The 15,132-nt window shown below is 39.9% G+C and overlaps 1 protein-coding gene and 1 long non-coding RNA gene across 7 annotated transcripts in view; one reads left to right on the top strand and one right to left on the bottom strand.

The window, feature by feature from the left end:
- mol (dual oxidase maturation factor 1 mol) overlaps positions 1-15,132 on the top strand; it is a 107,512-nt gene that overhangs the window by 20,188 nt on the left and 72,192 nt on the right. The window contains exon 1 of one of the 6 annotated variants that reach the window (XM_022836354.2): positions 9,683-11,529. The exons of the other annotated variants lie outside the window; for them this stretch is intronic. The gene's annotated coding sequence lies outside the window, so the exon portion shown is untranslated. Of the gene's footprint in view, positions 1-9,682; positions 11,530-15,132 lie in introns of those variants that run through there. 6 annotated transcript variants of the gene reach the window in all.
- Positions 1-15,132, bottom strand: part of LOC111262250 (uncharacterized) — a 44,558-nt gene that overhangs the window by 16,931 nt on the left and 12,495 nt on the right. The window lies entirely within an intron of this gene.

Raw genomic sequence — 15,132 nt, 5'->3', positions numbered from 1 at the left:
AAAGTTTCCCACTACCTGAGCTCTATATGTTTATTATATTGAATTATTGAACAGATTATACTAAATTATACTTAATTTTTGTGATTTTGATGAATGATTGATAATCTGAACATTTTATTCTGATAAACTGATAGATCTGACAGATACACCAATAGAACAGAGTATTAGGTTTACTGTATATTCGATTTGATATGGTCACCTTAGTAGTCTTGTAATCCTTTTCTGTGACATAGTACCCACGAAATGCTTGGAGTATTGACGAAATGTATTGCATGTCCAAGTTGGGCCGATCTGTACTACACCACAAATACTGGTAACTTCTCTCATCTTCATTGACTCAGTGTGTCTTGTTTTACTGAGAACTAAGCGGCCCTTAAAGCGATGCTTGATCGCACAATAGACCAACCAGAATTCAGACTCGTTAAAAATTGGTAAGACAAGACATTTGGCCTCTTTTCATTGCGTTCCTTTTCATACCAGCAATGCCAAACCATTGCGGATATTGTTGCACCATTTTTGCTTAGAACTTGTGAGGTTTGCCCACAACTGACACTTGCTTAAACGTGCTTAATGAGATTTCATTAGTTATTACATCCAAATTACGGGCCCACCATGTGCTCGGCAGTACGGATCTACTCACAACCTAAGTTAGAGGCCGATTCGAGAAGTAGGAACCTTTTCGCGTCGTGCGTTGCCTAGTTTGCTCCAGAATTAACAAAACGCTTTTGCGTGCGAGCTTTTTCAGCAGATTAAATAGTAAATGAGTCCACGATACTCAGGCTTAATGCTGTTATAAAATTCGCTTGAACAGCGTACATTTCCAAAGATAAAATAAGCAACATGGTATAATGCCTTGATGAGTACACGAAACTGTTCGGTATTACATTATTGTTTGTTACATAGCTTTAAACAATACCCTTAATTTTCTTTTACCAGAACCGACAAACTCCGTCCTACCAAATACGATCAATATTTAAGTAGAACAGTACCAATTATATGTATATAGTGTTTTCGTGACGCAAATGCTTACGATAGTGTTTTTTTTTCTTAGTACCAGATACATGAAAATCCGGCGGAGTGTCACCTATTTTATAATAACCTATGAAGGCCGTTTGCTTAAAGTGTACTGCCGTTAATTTGTCTCTAGCCTCTATTTAGAATATATCGCTTTTTTTTTTTTTTTTTTGAATATAGATTCTAGCTGTAAGTGTGTACGATTACGCCTAGTTACACGTAACGAGCATTAAGAGCTGACATAGCAAAAGTTCATTGGAAACATCCGTGCCTGTGTTAATGACATGTGGGTCACACTAGGCCCGCTGTAGGATATCGCCAGAAACTTTATGGCCTAATGACAAGGCCAAAATTTAGAAAATATTTCCTAGTGGTATATACGTAGCTGCACCATTTAGGGGACAGAGAAGTGGTATTCTTATTATTGATATACATATAGTTATAACATTGATGCGGTAGCCCGACAGCCACATGCGAATTAAATGCAGACTACGAACTAATTTCCCCAAATACTGAATTTCGCATATGGTTTGTTTGCCCTTTACTGGGTCGCTGCTCTTCCATCCACCGGCCAATATTCGCTAAGATTGTACTACATAAACACCAATATTGGGAGATGCAACAGCGTCTTGACCGTGTACAGTCTTTTTTCTATTCCTCTTTAATTTTTGCTACATTTTTCCTCCTGCTACTTTACCAAACTTCAACTGGGACTTTTTCAAATAGTCAGAAAACGTTTGCCCCTCCTCACTCACTCTGATCAATAAACCCACACTTAGCAAAACCCAGCAGACTGGCTTGCGATGAAGTGGGCTTTCATTGCAACCTGTTCCGGTAATAGCAGAACGACCACACATTTTATTCTGTGAAATTTGGACCTGTTAGGAGGAGCGACCCCTTCGCGAATTTTTGGCTGATTCATGTAGATTGGCATCTTTCAACGGGCGTTGCTTCTGCTCGCATTTACCATAAAAAAAAAAAACAAATACGTTCGAAAATAGTCTATTGAGAAGTGGGTTAAATGCAACGTCCTGGTAGGGCGTGTTGCATATGTATGATATATTCGTGTTTGCATCTAGCCACGATTTTCGTGTCTGCTGCGTACTAGGTAGACTGTTCTGCTTAAAGGCTACTTGTTGATTCTGCTTAATACGGCATAAAAGTTGTCAAAGGTATAAAATGATCTTCATTTTTTCACAGGGGAAAACAACTGGACAAAGGCAAATGATTGTGGTGATTCAATAGACAATAAACGTTTTCTGAGATTAGAAAACTTTTTCGTTATTTTTTTTTCAGTTGAATGTTAGCTTGAATTTTGAGAACGTAAATGTGCGCATTGGATTATAGTGCTAGTAGCGTATCAAAGGAAACACAAGCCAGCTGATAGGACAGTCAAAGCATACATAAATCGGATATATAAAGACAGCCATTTCGTATAGGAACTCCAACAACAATCGCGTTAGAAGCAAAGTTAGAAGATGGCTATTGAGTTAGTTAAGTTAATTTAAGTATACAATCAGTAGTATCATTGCTCGACTGTTATGGTCCTAAAGGATCGTTCTATTGGTGAATAGTACTATGCAAATTTCGTAGGCGTTCATGTATGCATATCTGGTAGTAAAGCTTTATTAGGACTTGATAACATTTTAACTAGAACAATTGTGATTGAAGTCATTATGGTGGCAGTATTCTTGATGAATCTACAACCTTAGGTAAACGAGCTGAGTTGGCACTCGTTTTATTACATACTATTTACTATATATAATAATATATTACATACATTTCTATACATATATACGTTACTCGTTAGGTTGGTTTAGCTTAGATAATGGGATACTGTATAGAAAATGGCTAGACAGATTGCTAACAATCTGTGTATTATATGCCTGCATAATCTGGTCGTTTTATATAGCCGTTATGTCATCAAACCAAGTGGCTTGGAAGAACAACAACAGGGTCAAAAGTTGTGTATCTATAAAGGAAGAATATCAAGTTCTTACATATGTATGTTAGTATGAGAATTGCTCTTCTAATTTGTTAGATAATATTACGCAAAGGCTATACAAAGACGCCTTTGTTAGAAACATATGACCGACTGAATATGGGTCGTTTTGTGTCTCTAAGCGTGTTGTTATATATAGCTGCATGATGCCATTGTTGTTACGGATGACGCTTTCGAGGTGTTAGCAAGCATGTTATCTTATCGATAATATCAGATAAAATTTCAATGCATATACTTGGTATGGTATTTAATTTTGTCGCTCGCATTACACAAATCAATAGCCCAAAAAATTTCTCCCTCATTGCGCCTTCATGCTAGAAGTGGATAAAGTTACTTTAACTTAGTCTATCTGTCACGTCGCTACTATCCACCTAAGAAATAATAGCGTGACGAAGATCGTTCGCTTGCCCCGCGCGAACGAATTTCGCTTCATTCTCGTGCGCAACGATTTTCGACATTGCCGATTTTTTTATTTCATGAAAATATCAAAATTAGTTTTGTTCATTTGTTCCCTTTCGTATATTCCTCTAGCTACAGTTGTCGATGTTTATTAATTCGGCCCTCATCGTTTGCTGACAAGGGTAATTTCTGATTATTTCGATTCGCGCAGTTTTAACTTATCAGTAAAATAAACACTAGAAGAAGCCAAGGTTCTGTGCTGTCTCGTGACGCGGCATCCCTTTTGTCCAACTGCCGCTGATTCATATGTCTCGCTGCTTCACTTTTGGCAGCTGTTGGTGTGGTCTTCAGACCAGATCACTTGATCGATCAGCCTACGCTTGGCTCGTCTAAACGCCGCGCTAAAAAGGCAGGTTGAGCAGCAGTTCGTATGGCGGCTGGCAACATATTGGTCCCTTGTCTGCACAGTAACGTATTGAAACCATACGCGTCTGCATGTCCCTCTTGCGGGTTGATTGATGCTGGCTCCTTAGACCCACTCAGGATCCATTGGCAAAGAGAACACTGACAGGATAACATAAACGTATTTGCAGGGAACCAACAACGTACACAGCTTAACAACAACTTCAACAATGTTTTATCAACGTCAGCTCCTATCGCCTGGAAACAATAGTGCCCCGATACGTGTAAAACGTCACGCTCACGCACGCACGCACGCACGTAGCTCCTTAACGTTCGCTTTACATTGTCACCTTCGTAAGTCATTGCCGATCATCCGCGCGTCCCCTAACCCTCAGTCCATACGAGAGGTATGGCTGATTGTACAGTCGTATTCAAAATGAACGAACGATGAAAATTCACGAGAGTTGGCGTTGGAAAAATGTTATAGACGGACTTACGGAGTCTCTATCATACATGTGTGTAAAGCATTTTGATTTTTTTACTTACTTTTGCCGACGTACGTGACGCATGATGTCATAAAGCAGTAAAAGAAAAAATATATAATATATATTATATATATATATATATATATATATATATATATATATAACAGAAACGATATATAACTTTTAGTCACGAAAGATGATCGAAACTAGAGGTTGTAATTCATGCTCTCCCCAGCCGAGCTAAACGGAAGATAAACGCTGGTATTAAATCAACGCAACGAAGATGATCATTGATTAAGATTCATCCAATGATCATTAACGACATATATCTAGTTAAGAAAAAATGCAATAAAATACGTCGTGCCAAGATACCACTTTCAATTACAAGATTTTTTCATTTGATTAGTATAAAATAAATGTTATTATTTCGGAATTAACAATGATCGCTTTGCGACAGCATCAGACAGTTAATCTATTTCTCGGAAACAGATCACACCGCTTCAGCGTTTGTCAGAACTTTAAAACTTGACATCGAAACTGCCAAAATACATTTTCTTCTACAGCGTTTTAGTCGTCAGCTATTGGCTTGATGCAATGTACGTAAATGGTCTCCCACATTACATAAGACAATTACTGTCTCTTAGTATGTAATCTTCAACTCATCAGGGATTGAGTAACTGCAAACGTATGTAATACCCTTGTTTTTTTTTTTTGTCTTCTAGTTTTTACAGCAGAACATTACGGAGGAGATAATCGTTTAACTAACACGACCTTAGTCTCGAATGATTAGCCAGATGTTCTCAAACATTCGTAGAAAATAAACATCTTTGTGACATATCTACATTGTCCAGTAATTCTAAGTGCGCTTTAGTATTATACTTCACTTGCAAGTACGGAATTCGCAAAACAACAAAAATTTGTATTTGATTTATCATTATTCGTTTCTTTGTTTTCTTTTGACAAACTTACCATCCAACCTGCCAAGTTCTCACTTTTGGCACTATCTTGTCCAATATCTAGTTATTGCAGATTATTAGCGCAGCTTTCTCGTTCGTTCCGCGCTCGCGGTCTTGATTTCTTTTTTTTTTTTTTTTTTTCTTAAATAAGATTGAAATTTCTTTATCTATTTTAGTGCCACTGACCGCCGTCACCTATGCGACTGTTTTTATTGCCGATCTCAGTCGCACCCCCCACTTCACCCTGCTAAATCGTCAAACAAAAACAGAGAATATTTACGTCGCTATGTCCGGGCGCGAAAAGGAGGGCGGAGGGGATACTTACGCCGTTTCCGGGGCGGGAACACGGGCGGACACACTCTACCTATCTATTGTGGCTTGCTCTTAAAAATTTCTGTTTTCAGAAAATCGTTGAACAAAATAACAAGAATTATTACCACCATCAGAACCACAGCCGCTCCGTGCTATTGCTATCGGCCACTGACAACGTGAACATTACAAAGAGGGTTCACACGCAACCAGCTCTCACTCCTGCAGACCACTTACAAAATGGATAGAAAGTGTTCATACCATGAAGCTTTGCCTGTCAAGGCAGCCTTCCCGTCAACGCTTACTTCACCGGGTACTCGCCAGGCGTTCCAGTCCAATGTAGTTAGTTCAATTTTAGCTCGGTGTCGCTTTACGTCCTGCTCTCTAGGAATCGTTTTTAAACAGCTATTTTTGACTGAAAGGTTTAAGGATCGACAAACCTAGTCAAAGGTATGGGCGCGTATAGCAACGAAACAAAGACGGCAAAACGCCACACATGTCACAATGCCGACAGGCTGAAGCAAATCTTATCACGGACAGCGGACTAAAAGAAGTTTCTGTAACGGCGGTGAGCCAATTGGGCGTATAGACGTTCAGCAGCGGCAATAACAGCAATAGGATTCGAAGATAGAGATAGAAAAGTCGAAAATGGCGTGAACAGTGGTTGAAGCATTTCAAAAGCAAAGCGACGTTGCTGAACGGTCTACGCGAGAGACTCAATCTGACGGACAACGAGATACTCCGTGGACTTAATTCCGGGAATGTTTAGATCCAGATCGATTACCCCGATCTGGGCTGGGGAAAAACTGCCTGATCTCTGATAAAAATTCTGTAGTAGAAGGTTTTGTACGGCGGCTAAAATGGCCACCTCGCTGTAACTTGCCTCGAGTCGCGTGGTAACTTGTCAGTGCACCTATCTAGGGGGAAACAAGATGCAAGAAAATGGCTAGGAAATATGCGACGGAATCGAATAGATAGAGAAAGGAAAGGCATGTTTGCAACGCAAATCGGCACAAGAAACGCTGTAAAAATTGTAGCTGTTGCTGGCAGTGCCTATTACGATCTAACGTCAGACGTCCTTGATGATAGAGCACACAGACTCTGTTGGCGTAGCAGTAAGTTAGAGTGCATCGCGTGCCTCACGCTATGCCGAGAGGGGTACGGAATCATGCTAACTGAATGGTAAGAAGCTAATTACAATTGCTGGAAAAATCTATGTTCCTCTAAAGTGTTTCCGTGTAGAAAGCAGACACACATTTAGTGTAATCATACAAATACAATATGTGCCTAATATGTGCTACAATTTTTTATCGAATAGTTGTGTTGGGTAATGGGAAAAGACATTTATTAGGATTGTTTGATTAAAGCAAAAGTAATCAGAGGTGTTAAAGTTACGTTTAGAGATCGTGTAGTAGTGACATCGGAGCCGATAATTCTGCCGGATGGCACTGATCAGAATGTCTATTTTGAAAGGTTGTCTTTATTGCAATAAATAAATTATTTGAGAATAAACAAGTTTCAATAAATGAGTTTTCCTTCTAAATCGCTGCAAACGTATGTTAAGAACGATTTATTCCTCTTTATTTAGCTGGTTGTCACCACCGATAAAGCCGCCAGCTAGTAAAACGCTGTGAGTATTTTTTGCCGGCCAAGAAACATTTAATTGTACAATCGAACAGCATATATCCACAGTTACGAGCAATCTGCTTTAGGCAGTGGGTCAGGACTAGCGGACTGATAGTGTAACTTAAAGTTGGCGAACTACTTCAACAGTGCAGTTAGCAAAATATAACAAGTTTGGCGATGATGGGAATCATGGAAGCTGACAACGGGCCAGCACCAGTGACAAATAACTTTCCCTGAAGCAAGTAAGATAAGATCCCTGGAGGCCCCTGGGAGTAACAATTCGTTTTTAAACAGACGATGCTCGTCATGAAGGTAGGTGCACGTACGTACGGACTATATTGGCAATTATGCACACAAGTATTACTGAATTACTGTTTCAGTCATTTGCGGTTGTAATTACGAAAAAAAACCTGCGTTGACGACTATTATATCATTACTATTGTTATCAATAGCGATGTCCTGCCGTCCCTGTATCACCGTCGGATAACGCTCAAATGGATCCCTTTCTAAAGTATATATTTTTGTTGAAAGCCTATCAGATTATAATTGGTGCGCATAAACGTGCCTACGTAAACATTTCTTATGCTGAAAATGTCGTGCGTGCGGCCCGCTTCTTTATCTTCTGGCTTCAAATAGCACTTCCTTAAACTGTCTGTAATACGGCTTCGTTTAGAACGAGTATGAAAGCTTTCAGTACATCGATATCAGCTAATCAGTGGATAATAAAAGCATTCGTATTAATTCACTTACACAGTTTGAAAGAAATTTACATCAATGGAACATATGTTTTGGGTAGAATCATTGGTAAATTTCTCAAACAATTATCGCTCTAAGCGGTCCATCTATGTGTGAATATTCGCAGACTATTGTTAAAGATTCTGAGCATTTCAAAGCAGAGTCTGATCCGCGTAATCCGAAATGCAGTCGCCAACGTCCCTCTTCCCCTAATGTCCACTTAAGCTGCATATAGAAATGCTCTTGATTTCTGTCTGCTACTATTTGCCACGTATTTGAATTACGTAGCCTAGGAACGACTTACGCCCTGCTAAGACCGACAACAGCGCCTCTACCTGCGTAGTTATGCAATTGCTCATCATGCAAAAATAGCCGTCTACTTGTACCCTTTTCGTATGGTTCTTTGCATTGCCAACAGGGATTTCTTCTGCCCTGCTCAGCTCATCGTCGTCATGATTACTTGTTAACATACTCCCTTCGCACCTCCACCAACGAGCATGACTCAGTACATTGAGGACCCAATAAGTACACCGAGATAGCGACAATGTGTCCGAGTCGATTCTGACTATTCCCAGTGTTAATATTAATGCTAACAGCTACCGCCAGCAGTAATAGCAAGCCAAGCGTCGCCGCTCCTGACCATAGTAGGAGTGCTACTATCACATATATACAGATGTGTATCAGCGGTCCTAGAGGACCGACCGATCCAGGAACTGACCTTAGACGCCATGCAGCGGCGGCACCAGCGCTACAACGAGCTCCTTTAGGGAGACAGTTTGCGACTTGCGACAGGCTTTCTGCTCGCAGACAGGGGCAAACGAACGGACGCAATGTCGACGGATAACGATTGCTTCGTGTCGTTTGCAAACTACGTCAAGTGCCACCGCAGGCTGTCGTAGCCATCGCCATTTGTAGAGCCCCATACAAAACTGTTTTGTACACGGCGGTGACTTGATGGTAGCTGGTTTCTCAATTGACGCTGATGGTGACCGGTAGCGCCGTGCAGCGGCGTTTAAGCAATTTATGGAATCAACAATAACGTTCAACTACGTTGATGCGTATGTACGGCAGGCGTTCGTTGACGAGGCAATTGAATCACAGAATTATGTAGAAGCTGACGAAGCTTTCATGGAAACAGACGCTTATAGGGGGATGCTTATGCACATAAATATAAACAAACATCTACACGACGTCGTACGAAATGGGGAAGTAAAACAATGTTTGTAGTTATAGGTAAAATTAGTACCGGTGGACTACCAGTGAAAAAGCAGATGTAAATATATATAATAACATACACAGGTTGCGGCAAAAATCTTTTGACAATTCCACAAAAAATACCAAATAGTCTTAACTTTTTTTTTGTTTCCATCTTTATCTTGCGTTTTTGTTTGCTTTCTTTTTTGTTTTTTTTATGCTTTTACATGCGTAAAATGAAGACTCTCGGACTGTTGAGTGATTTTTTGAACCCCTGAAAGGCATTTGTCGCTGAATATTTAAATATTCTGTGACTAAATGTATCCCAGTGTCACAGTCTACGAGAAATGGCCAGAGACAGATAACTTTCACATGTGACGTCTACCGATAGCCTCGTATCGACGACAGGGGTTTACCTCGGCTTTTGTAAGAAACGCCACAGATGGCGTTGAGATTCAAGTGCACAATTGGCGTTTTAAGGAATGTTAGTTCGTACTACTGATGATGATTTTTATATGACATAACCTTCTAAGCTTAGGAAATAAACAACGCAGCTTATCTTGACATACATCGACTATCGAAATCGAAAATATCTCGCTTGCCTATAGTAGGGCTTGCGAGATTCCATATTCAGTATTTGGTTAAGTATTCCTTCAGATAAGCGACGGCCGTTTCCAGCGCGAGACGAACTGTTTGCCTGCTCTTTTCCGTTTCTGAACATAGCCTACTTAACCGGCCTTTGACGGCCTAACGCTGACAAATACGTTAGCGCTACAGTGTTTCGAAGATTTTACTCACCAGGAAAAGTGCGGAAAATCCATCCTCAAGGATTCTTCAGTCTCAAGTAGACATATACACCTTTGCATATTATATATATAATAAATATAAACACCTTTGCAGTTCCATCGAAAATCGTTTATTGCTTTCTGGGGCAATTACGATACTGTTTGTTGCAGTACCGTTATCATTACTTACCCCTGCCTTCTTGTGTTTTAGACGGTCCTGCAACAAGGCTTCGACGAAAAATGAGTTACCGAAAAGAGTCGTTTTAGAATGCGCAATGCTCGCCCTGTTTGTCCTTTTCATTGTACAGTACCGCTCGACCTTAACTTTGCGCGACTTGGAATCTGCCGTCGCTTTTGCTCTTTAAACGCAAGAAATGTGAAACAGCTACCGTAGTAACCACTAGTCGTAACGATTCTTTTGTACGGTACTCATTCAGTTTGGTCAGTCCAACAAAATGGAGTACTTCGTTTAGATCGTGGATGCCTTTCCTGTAGACGAAACAAATATTTTTATTTATTCCGGTATATACTAGCATATTATCGTGTGGCGATGCCTCAAGATCTGTGGAAGGCTTAATCCGTCCATATGATTAAGTGCCCTAAAAAGAAAGGAGGACTTTTTATTACTGTATACAAACCTTATTACTCGTTACTTCATGTATTTGTTAGGTAATTTACCTTCTACCTCATCAGAAATAGACACGGAACGTCGAAAAAAAGGATGGATAGAGCTCAGTCTGTAATACTGGCTACTAGCGACCACGGTGCCGCTGCATCAGTTCCATTGCAAAGCGAAAATTGAGCGATGAATACGATTCGTAGCAGTATGGTCTACCTATTTGTCTATGACTAGACTAAAAAGAATCCCCATTTAGGTTTGTCTCTCATGGGAAACACCGAGAACAAAGCAATTATATTATATTTTTATAAAAAAAAAAAAAAAAAAAAAAAACATTTTTAAAGTTGTACCGTTTCTATCGTCCGATTTGGTTTTATAGCATTACGCATTTCCGATGTTTTTCATGCACTGAATTGGATTAACGTACCAAGCTCCGGCCCGGCGTGCATGCCTCCCGGTGTTGTATTACACGATATTACATAAGCGTATCCGGCCGTTCTATCTATTTTAAATTGTGTAGTGTTTACGAAGACATCACGATGAAGCAGATTAGTGGACCTACCTGCTGACTGTCAATGGTTTGAGCTATAAACGCGTCTACATGAGCCCTATACCTTACGCGCAAGTGAGCAATTGCTCGTATCGGTCGGAGAAAAATTAAACATTATTTGAAATAAATCACTCCAGTCACTTACTATTACGGCTCAACACGTTTAAGGTTCAATAATGGAGCGCCTGGTATATTCTTGCATTAGAAGGCTCACCCGTATCTAATTCGACTGAAACTGATGAACCGGTTAAATCTGGTTAAATCATCTCTGGAGAAAACGTGTCTAGGTTAGCAAAAATAGAATACGTTTTTTAAAACTACAACCCATTATGCATCTGCCGCCCATGTGATCGGCAGCCAATTTACAATTAGCATTTAAGCAGGTATCATCTCACGGAGACAGTGCAAATGTGCTCAAAACGTGTGGATTTGTATGTTTTTTGACCTGTTTAGGTGGGTTACAGTCGAAAAGTTCTATTAATAATATGAAATTTGCCGCTGCAGCGTACCATGTCATATATATGCCATATGTTGTGCTGGTACCTTCAGTATTCTTCCTATACGTTCTTATATGTTAGAATTGGACTGAGGAAGTTATGTAATAGTCGACATCTGATAAAGAAAAGTAACCTGCAACCGATTCAAACCAGTAATATATGTATGTATATAAATGTATATTTATATATATATATGTATAAATTTTTTTCTAGTGAGACAGGTTTAAAGTGATAAATTTCAGGTAACATACGGCTTAAGATAAAGTGCACTGGAGATAAATTAAATTTCTCCACAAAATCGTTGTATTAAATATTTTTTTTATAGTAAAGGCACAGATGCTGTTCAGATCTATAAAGAAAATTCGTGCTGTTCGTGATGAAGGTGTATTATTGGAAATAACGCCCAAGGTAGTTCTTGCCCTTTCGCTCTAGAAATTTAAATACGAAAGGTTCTCCCAGTCCCCTCGAAATTACCAATGAATTATGGAAAAAAAATTGATGGAACTGTTGCGAAGGTTGGATGCGTGTGTGACCATGATTTGGCCAAGGAACTAAACATCCATCATCGAACAGTTTTAAGTCATATAAAGAAAGCTGCTGTCAAAAAAAAATTCGATGTTTAGCTGCCGCACTGATTGATGCAAAATAGTTCGCTTGATCTTATTTCTATCTACAAAGGCCTACAGAAACGTAGCAAAATCGAGCCATTTCTAAAGAGGTTCATAAAAAGTAAGTTACATACGGTAATATCGTATAAGAAAAAAATTATGCACTTTAATAATCTTTTAAAAAGCCCAAATTGACCCCAAATAAGGTGACGCTGTGTGTTTAATGGAATTGGAAACGGTTTATGCGCTACGACTTGGTACCCCCTGGCAAAACCATTGATTAGACCTCTGCTATCAACAATTAACAAGACTACAACAAGTTACCGAACAAGAATTCGACCAAAGCCCGCGGACAGAAAAGGCATCGTCTTTAACCATGACAATGCCAAATCCATCTTTGGCTAGCCGGCAAAAACTGAAAGAACTTGAATGGGAAATTTTAATGCGTCCGCTGGATAGCCGCAATCTTGCACCATCATATTATCATCCGTTTCAAAAAAGTTTTTTCAAAAAACTACTCATTTAATTTCAATGAAGGGATGCAAAGATCATTTGCCCCATGATTTTTCGCCCAGAAGTCACAGTTCCACAAAAATGGGATTACGATATTACCAGAAAAACGGTAGAACGTCCTCGACCAAAACGGCCATGTTTATTTTGATAATGTTATTTTAAAATACAACGATTATCTGGTCAAATTTGGGCTTTCAGATGGTTAATATTTTTTGAACAATCCCACATACATATATATAGACGTGGTCGGTGTTCAGACAGAAAAACGTCTGATACAAACTAATTTATGGGCAAATGCATAGATTTTCCACTTTTACCGGAGAAGGAACAGGAAGTAAGTGGTTCGTTACTTTTCTAATTGTTACTGAGGCGAGGTGTTTGGATTATGAAAAATCTTATGCAATCGAGTGTACTATGCAATGGCTGTCAATATTTGTTGCCAACGGTAATGTAGGTCCTTATTTTTTATGCAGGTCAAAGTCTGAATTTCCACTTGATTTGCTATTGGTGATACTAACGTAATGAGCACTGCTGGTACGGAACGACATTACTGATAAGATTACGAGTAAATCTATGGGGCAAACCAACGGTACGGTAAGATTAGGGCGATTTTGCACTATCTTTCCAATCACTTTCGAGTACTCATTTACTGAAGCCATGCTCCACGCTATAAAAGTACAGGCGTTATTGCCGTATAGATATAATCGACAGGCCATCCCAACTTGGCAGAAGACAACGACACCTGTCGTATCTCACAGTCATATATATATATTTACCAACTGACTGCGCCGTATTCTATTCAACTTTATCCGATAACTTCTTCGGAACGCAACTTGCCTGGGGTATTCGTGCAGGTTACTGCATTACACCCAAGTGGTTCCAACAAAGACACAAACGTAAGGAATTGTGCGAGATTTGAAGTCCTCGTTAACTGCAACTTTATTATTGCGCCGTTTACTTAGGTTTTAAAAAAGTGAAATAAGGCTTTTATTTCCCTTAATGCCATTAAACGTCGACGCGGTGGCTTGGAGAGTTATGCTTCTGGTTGAAAGAGAATAGGAGCTGCTAAAAATAATAGACACTATACAGCCTGTGTAATTAAAGAGAGATGTTTTTCTTTCATTATACCCGCATTAACGACATGTTAAAGATATCAGAAAAATTAGAGTTTTTTTTTTTTTAAACTCTAATTTTTACCAATCACTAATTCCTCAGAATCATTGTCCTATATAATTGCGCCCATTCGTTGCCATTTAATTCGTTTCGTCTACTTGTAACTGGGTCACCCAGGTTAGGTACGTAAACAAAAGGAGTATTTTTAGAAAGTAAATCATTGGTTCCCCAACGGATGTAAGCCATGACCCCGGATCACGTTGCCCATACGCAAATAGCTATGCACCGGTGCGTTTCTTTATGCAGACACGCCATTGCATCGTATCTAAAGCAGTAAAATAATTTTACGTCCTACTATTCTTGTAGCAGCTGCATCGGTCTGTGTTGGACTGGGATCCGATTACCTAGAAGAAATGAACCCGCCAGCCCAGTTCGACCTTGACCTTGGATTGTCGCCCAGTGCGTTGTTCTTTGCGGCAGCGACTGCCAGCGTATGGATCAGAAGTAGTCTATTACAGACCCCGGTTGTGCATACTCATTCCCGTTACGAATCGTACGGACGCCGGAATCCAGGGATTGGCTATACGTCGAATAAGCTGACCACGGTGTTCATGACACGAGTACCTAGCAGATTTAAAAAATGAGCTAAAAAGCATGGGACTTGAAGTTCGTGTTGAGCCTTTCCAAGTTTCCTTCTTGAGACTTTTTCTTATACTGTCAAAAGACCGTTTTTCATCTATTGTCCAGACACTTCTGCCTCACCCTGAATCTATACAGGAACTATCACTCTCTTGCTACATAGCGAATGAAGGAGAACTTCAACCGGCACATGATTATGTTCCTATGTTGCGGGGACGCGCCTGACTTTCTATAATAAAAACATGGTAATCGCAACCTAAGCATGGAACGCGATCGGCAGTATCTTTTTACTAGTATTCACACCGTGTAACAACGTGACCGGAGCTAACTGGGTTTGTTTATTAGCGCCTCTAAATACCTCTAAGAGATCTGTGTGTATCGCATTGGTGGACTCGTGCCTCCGCCTCGAACGAAACCGAAGACTGGCGTTCCATTAGAAGAGCCCAGAATTTATGCCTGTCGGCGTTCCAACAGTGCCTCTAGCCAGACGATTATATTGAAGCTCTACAGTGGTAATCATAGAACTCCGGGTCTTGAAAAGCAACGGTGAATAACATCGGTAATGCCACACAGTTGTAGATTCTTTGGCTGTTGTTGTGATCCCGTTCTGATGGACCTCAATTTTCTAAATGTAGGGTTCGATGAAGTGCACGCGCTGACGAAGAGTTAACGATTTGATATGTTAA

This window comes from Varroa jacobsoni, unplaced genomic scaffold (assembly GCF_002532875.2).
Source record: "Varroa jacobsoni isolate VJ856 unplaced genomic scaffold, vjacob_1.0 scaffold_641, whole genome shotgun sequence".
Classification (NCBI taxonomy): Eukaryota; Metazoa; Arthropoda; class Arachnida; order Mesostigmata; family Varroidae; genus Varroa; species Varroa jacobsoni.
The sequence above is the reverse complement of the archived record's forward strand: the minus strand, read 5'-3'. Positions and strand labels throughout refer to the sequence as shown.